This window comes from Symphodus melops, assembly GCF_947650265.1.
Source record: "Symphodus melops genome assembly, chromosome: 1".
Classification (NCBI taxonomy): Eukaryota; Metazoa; Chordata; class Actinopteri; order Labriformes; family Labridae; genus Symphodus; species Symphodus melops.
Window position 1 is genome coordinate 21948850 of NC_136691.1, and position 7044 is coordinate 21955893.

Here is a 7044-nt window from a genome sequence, read left to right on the forward strand (position 1 = left end):
TTTTCATGGCTAGAAATAAATACATCAGGAGGGAAGCTGAGACCAGGCTCACGCTTGCAGCTCACTTCATTGAAAAAGTACTTAAAAGGAAAGTAGGTATTTTCAAATCTTTTACATATTTTGGGCTCTTAGGGTAACGAGTACAAAAAAAGATCTTTAGTGAATCGCTCCTCCCAGCAGCCAGGAAACAGGTTTTATTGGCTCTGTCTAAGTCTGTCCTCTTAAAGTTCTTGTGCTTGTCCCCTGAGTCCTGACAGGCTCAGATTTCTGACAACAGAGATGAGACCTGTTCAGCCCTGTTGATCTACTGATGTGAAAACTTACAGCAGTGAGTTTGTGTCCTTTTTATTTCCACTTCTGGAAACAAACAGTTTCCCCAGTACCACCTTGATTGGTTCAAAAGATGTGAGAATAATTGTAGGTGGTCAGTGACTCGCTCCTGCCTCACTAAAAGCCCGTCAGTGTTCGCCCCTGGCTAGGGTTTGGGCTGATGTGGGATTTTTTGGGGCCGATACAAATATTGGGGAGGAAAAAGTCTGATAGCGATAAATCGGATGATATCTTTTGTAGATCCATGTTCATCTGTAGACATAGATATGACCGGCTGGCTGATTGATGGGTACATCCACTTTTAATCACACATGCAGACAAATCAAACAGTCCAACAGATTCATGCTGTCATGTTTATTTTTTGTAAAAGCGGGTCATCTAATTTTTAATCGCATGTTTGAAAAAAATATTTTGCATTTAAAAGCAGTTCTGCTTTTACTTTGCACTTTTGTACTCTTTTATTCTAAGACTTCTTGACTTGTTTGACACCTGCTTTTATTTTGAAAGATAACTTATGGTTGATTTAAGGATTCAGCGTGAACTTCACCCCAGATCACAAACTTTAAGGTCATGTTTTGCAAAATCGACTTCCCCATGTTTCTCTAACTCTAACATGTATCTCTCATCTGTCTACAATCCCCCTAAAGATGATAAAAGTCCATCCTTCTGCCTGCTCCACTTTTAGAAAACGTGTGCTCAAACAGGCCGATTGGAGACGTTCCCTTCATGACATCACAAAGGGCAGTTGCCCCGCCCCCATTTAACTTTAAAGCTGCACTGTGGTGCGAACTCACAGACTCGATGTGAATGTGCAAAGATAAAATGATGGCTGAGCTTAGTGACGGCACAGAAAGCAGTTTAAAGAGATATTTATCTCCAGAACACATTTCAGAGGTTTTTTATTGTGGACAGACCGAGACTGCAGTTTACTCTTTTTGGCATTCGATGTGGCCCTCAGTAATGAACAATACATGTTTTTATTGATCAGCACATTTAAATGTCAGGCATTTTATTTCCAACCCAACATGGGGACCTGACAGCTGCTTCAAAAAGTAAAGAATGCCAAAAATAGTTAAAGAGCTAAAAAGAAACGAGTCCAAAAAGCTAGAAGATTACTTTTTGTAATTTTCCTTCCACAACTAACAAGGCTTTACTCATGATAGGAACAAAGAGTAATTGACTTCTACGTTAAGGTTCAAAGTGCAACAAGTCAAACTGCTTCCAAGTATTCCTAAAAAACGATGCTTTCTATTTACTATTCCACTGTGATTGCTCGGAGCCTCCTGTGCTCCACTTCCCGCAGCTGCTTAGTGCTGCCAAGGGTCAGGAGGGGTTATGCCAAAAATCTGAAGCCTATCTGCCAGCTTTACTGAATGAGCTCATTTCATAGTGTGAAAATAGGTCCTCAAAAGCTGTAAATGCAAAGACCTCAGACTTTGCTCTCGTTTGCTCGTTTCTACCCCCGAGAGAAAGACCAAGCGTGACCCAATACTAGAGCAGAAGTGAAATATCCAGAGATCCTTAAAAAAACTGAACATACAAAACCTTTCTAAACAGATCGAGATGCATCAGTCTTCTGTAGGAGACTTTATGAATCTCTGCTACCAAGAATTCCCAAGCATCCCAGTTATTAATCTCCCAGTTCCTTCATGTATGGCAGGTGGTGAGTCTGTCTGTCTGTAGAGTTAGAATAGAAAAACAGATAATGCTCTTCTTACCTGTTGAACAAGGATGAGCAGGAGGGAGTGGGAGAGAAGCGATAGCATCTCTTAAGTGAGGAGGTCTGTGTGAGCTCCAGGAGGGCGAAGGGGGACGAGGGAGCTGGAAGGTGGGATTAAGGGAGGACGACTGGCAGAGGGAGAGGGAGAGAGAGGAACGGGGAGGGAAGGGTGGGGGGCAGAGAGATTGGGAGAGCTGACCTGTCAGAGAGAGGGGGACAAAGCACCCCTCTGTCTCCTCTCCAAACACACCTTTCCCCGCCTTACTGATCCAGAGTGGAAATATTTGTCTTCATAACTGCTGGGCCGCTCCGAGGCCTTCGAGTCCTGCCCACTTGTTTATTCTTAGTCTGCGGACTTGGACTTGGACTTGGACTTGGATGGCATTTATCAGGGTTGCTGCACATCACTCTGTAAAATACATTTCAAGCTATACCATGAAGCTCCATGTTTTGATGAAGTGGGCTGATGCATTCAGGGTTTGTTGTAGTGTGAAATGTAAGCTGTGAAGACCGGCGTGTGTTTGAGTTTACATTCCATCATTATTTACGCTCGAGAGCCTCGTCGACCTAAGGCAGCACGTCTTTGAGGATTCATTTGGACCAAGCAGCGACTCCCACGGCTGACAAATGAAGTCAACACAAAAGTGTACTTCCCTGAGAGTCCACAAGGGGCTGGCAGTCTGCATTAGGTCTGAGGATATATATATATATATATATATATATATATATATATATATGCTATTTAGCAACTTGGGGTTAAATGTCTTGCTCAAGGGCACATCACACATGTGGCTGCAGAAGCTAGGGATTGATCCCCTGAGCTCCAGTTGAGAGATGACCGACTCTTTCTATGTAAAGAGTCGGTAGCTGTTGATGACTTCCTCATTAAAAGATCAGAAATACACATAGAAAATGCTGGAAAATATCCACCCATATGATTCTCACACTGCATACTACACAAGCAGTATGCTGAAGGCAGAAAACCTCATTAACTTTATGAATTTCCTTCAAGAAGGGCTTCCTGGCTATGAGAGTATCGTTTTGTTTCCTATTTTATTATTAAAGGCACGGTTGGTAATATTCGAAAACTAGCATGATTTTGAAAGTAGCATTCCCTCAGTGCTCTGTCTACTCCGACCCCCCCTCCCCTCTGTGCTCCCTCAGAAGCCACGCCCCCTCACTTACATACCTGGAAGGCATTGGTCCAGAAGTGGACTTTAGCTCATGCTTTGAGTTTGGGCTTGTGCATGCAGAGAACGAGCAGGGAGACAGCGAGGCGTGATAAGTTTCATAAGAATAGAACCAAATTCAGACATTGGTCAAAGTTTTACATGCTTTCTGTTTCAGAGCACTCGAGTTATTTATTTCTGTCAGGACCTAAAGACAATTTCAACACGCAATTTAGTAGTGGACAGTCAGAGGATATACCGTAAATTTCAGACTATAAGCCGCTACTTTTTGTCGCGGCTTTTAAAACGATGCGGCTTATTTATGGATTTTTCTTGCGGGACAATGAGCTTGTGCCGCAAAAACATTTGACTTCGTCACATCGGATCTTAATATCAGTCATTTTGCGCTTTATGCACGCACCCTCATCATGGAAAACACACGGAGAAATACATATGATGCAGCTTTCAAGTTAAAGGCGATCGACCTGGCTGTCAAAGAAGCTAACAGAGCTGCTGCACGTTAAGATGACACTGACAGCGACAACAGAGACTGATGAAGTGAGTAATGAAGTCATTCTGAGGACTTTTTCCTGTGAAATATATTACGGTAATCTTTTTCATCAGCCGTGTTACAGACACTGTTTGATAAAGGATTTACAGTAGGCTTCATATTTGCGAATGTTACCAGTAGTACGTATTTCATTAAAAGTTAAAACAATGTCCTTGTGTCACGTCTTTCTGTGTAAATAGCTCTTGTTATAACGTGGACACCTGCGGCTTATAATCAAGTGAGGCTTATATATGTACAAATACATTTTTTTACATATTTTTAGCTGGTGCGGCTTATATCCAGGTGCGCTCAATAGTACGGAATTTACGGTACTTGTTTTATTGATATGTTTGTAAAATGTTGCTCATTCTTCCTTTAAGGATGCTTTCACAGAATATACTTGTTCTAAACGGATGTTGGACAGTGACATGTCCTCTTACTGTTGGAAGAGAGATTTGCGTTTCCACATTATTCCCACTGTTTATTTGTTTTTGATATTTGACTTTTTGCAGTGTTGCTTGACACCAGCTGCACAAATAATGTAGCCATACTCACGTCCAGAAAACTGTCAGATACAAATAATCCCAAATGTCTGAACTGGGAATTGTGTCGAACGTGCACCGTGTCCTGGACTGTCAACACAGTCGCACCTCATTTTAGGAAACAGTCAGGAAGCTTTCTGAGGAGCGAGAGGAAATAACTCCGTAACTGATCATTGGCAAACGTGTACAGACGATCAGGAGGCCAAACTGCTCGCCAGACAGAAAGTCATTAAACCAGGCAGGAATTCAAAGAATGCTCAGTGGTATGCTCTAACTATGCCAATACACATCTTAAAAGTTTGTGTCACGTTTCATTGATCTGTAAAGCAGGAATTCTTTCTTAGTTCGATAAATGGAGTTCGTTTCATTATGTGAAGAATTTAGTGGTATCAGAGAAAGCGTGCCAATCCTCCTAATAATCAACACTAAGCGTTTTCCTGTCCACGGTTAGAGGGCTCACAGACGCATCATCAGCTCCAGGGTGACCTTCCCACCTGTACAGATCTCTGACCGGCCCTTCTCAACTTTGTGAATTCACATTTCATCCTAAAACTCCTGACCGAGTACAAAGACCAGCAACTCTACCGCTGAGCCACAGCCACCCCCCCAAAAAATGTGAATGACTTTTAGGGAGGGCTTCACCACTCGATGGAAGATTGTGCAACTAGTGCAAATACTTGTTTAAAGTGAAAACTGCTAGAATCTGTTGTTTCATCGTGTACAGTTCACAACATCATTAAAAGATTCACAGATTCTGAAGAAATCTTTGTTTGCAGGGGAAAAGTCCAAAAAGTGAGAAAAGGGTCAATCAAACTGGAGCACTGATATCCTGAAATACACCTGTAAGCAAACAGTGTAATTAAAATAAATATAATCCAAAGAAACAGAGTCAGTGTGAAAAGTCCTTTAGTCTATAAACACATCTGGAAAACCATTCAAAAAACGGAAACTGCATACAAACCAGATGCAGCCACCGTCTCAGGATCAGGTCCCTTTCCTTGGACTGGGGCGAAGCAGAAATCTGTCCCGAGGTCTGATGAGTCACAGCCTGACTTGAGATACCATAGACCCCCTGTTCTTGTTGTTCTTGTACGGCTTGTTACCAGCGCTTAGTTCAGGAGCCAGAATCTCTGATCGTCTCAGGATGCTTCAGTATGCATGGAAACTTAAATGCTGAACTATAAATACATGTTTTGGAGCTTCTGGTCCTGAAATAAGCTGCCAAATAAACATCTTTTTTTATCAGAGAACACCATGTTATTTCAGCAAGACCATGCCAAACCACAGTCTGCATGTATTGCAACAACATGGATCCACAGTCAAAGAGTCAAACTGGCCTTCAACACTACCAACATGTCATCCATTAAATGTTAGGTGAATTATGAAAGGTAAAATTAGAGGAAGAAGACACTGACTTGTTTAACAGCAGAAGTCCTCCATTAAAGAACAATGGGAATCTTTTTAACTTCAAATTAAAGAAATGTGTTTCAAACTATCAACAACTCAGCCTTGCTGACTGAAAACTCTGTTCCTCAAAGCAGGAGGGTGTCAAGAAGTGTCAATTGAACATCTACTTGATAACACAAGACAATGAAAACACATTTTTAGTTAGTTCAGTTACTTCATTGCATGTATAAAAGTGTGCATTGTTGTCCTCTGAGCCTTTCTTAACACACAGCTGTGCAAATATCTATTAACAATTTAAAATGTCAAAAAAATGACTCAAAGCCAGAATACTCGTTTTTTTTCCTCAATTCCAGCCTCTGGCTATCTGGCCAATAGCCAATCACAGTTTGTGGACCGATCCTGCCGCCAAGTGTCCCATTCTCTTCTTACCCAGTCGTGTTTGTCCACTTCTTGTTTTTCAACTTTTTTCAGGGAAAAGCAACTCTACATCTTTAAAAGATAAACCTTTTTAAAGGTTGAGTGCTGTGTCTTCAGGTCTGTACATTTGATCTCGACCACTGTTTGGTTTGCATCTACCACCAAACAGGACTGGACAGAACTACAACAGACGGTCAGGACGGCGGAAAAAATCATGAATGCCTCGACTTTCCCTCAAACCAGGACCTACACCAATTCAGAGTCAGCAAACGATCAGGTAATGTCACTGGCCGCAGACCCCTTTTAAACAGACAGACACGGCCGTTTTGGACGCCCCTGGGTTTGTCAGATATGAGAGCAGTTATCAGGTCAGCAGGTGTTGCAGCGATGGAAGCGGGCAGTGGAACTGCTTCAGATAGAAGTGATTGTACCCGAGCTAAAAAGCCTCTGCATGTTTCTAATAAGCTCCAGCAGCAGAAAGCTGCTCAAACTAGGATCAATGTTGGAGATGATTTTAAACATGGAGAGAGGTTAGAACACAGAAAGGTTTACAGAGCCATGCAGAGCTGGCTAAACACTGAAGCTACAGTGTCCACCACATGGTGACCTGTGTGAGCCTCCACTCTAGAGAGGAGGAGGGAGACAGCTCTCTGTGATATTTTGAATTTAGACTGCAGTACCCATTTTAAACACTAGGTGTCAGAGTTACACATTGCTCCTTTAATACTCCTTGTCTTCTTGCTCTTATTTAAATCACAGAAAATCGTCGTTATCGGGTGGTTGTTTAAAAGCGAAACCATCCATGTGGCTTCACACTTTCAAGGTAATGAAGACAACTGAAAATGTAGTGGTGCTCCCTCTAGAGGAATCCTTCCAGTAACACACATTGTACATTAGTAAGGAATATTT

At 42.0% G+C, this 7044-nt stretch overlaps 1 protein-coding gene across 2 annotated transcripts in view; it reads left to right on the top strand.

Annotated features, from left to right (window-relative positions):
* Nucleotides 1–7044, top strand: part of tube1 (tubulin, epsilon 1) — a 29097-nt gene that overhangs the window by 21290 nt on the left and 763 nt on the right. The window contains exon 13 of one of the 2 annotated variants that reach the window (XM_079360560.1): nucleotides 5088–5104. The exons of the other annotated variant lie outside the window; for it this stretch is intronic. The gene's annotated coding sequence lies outside the window, so the exon portion shown is untranslated. Of the gene's footprint in view, nucleotides 1–5087; nucleotides 5105–7044 lie in introns of those variants that run through there. 2 annotated transcript variants of the gene reach the window in all.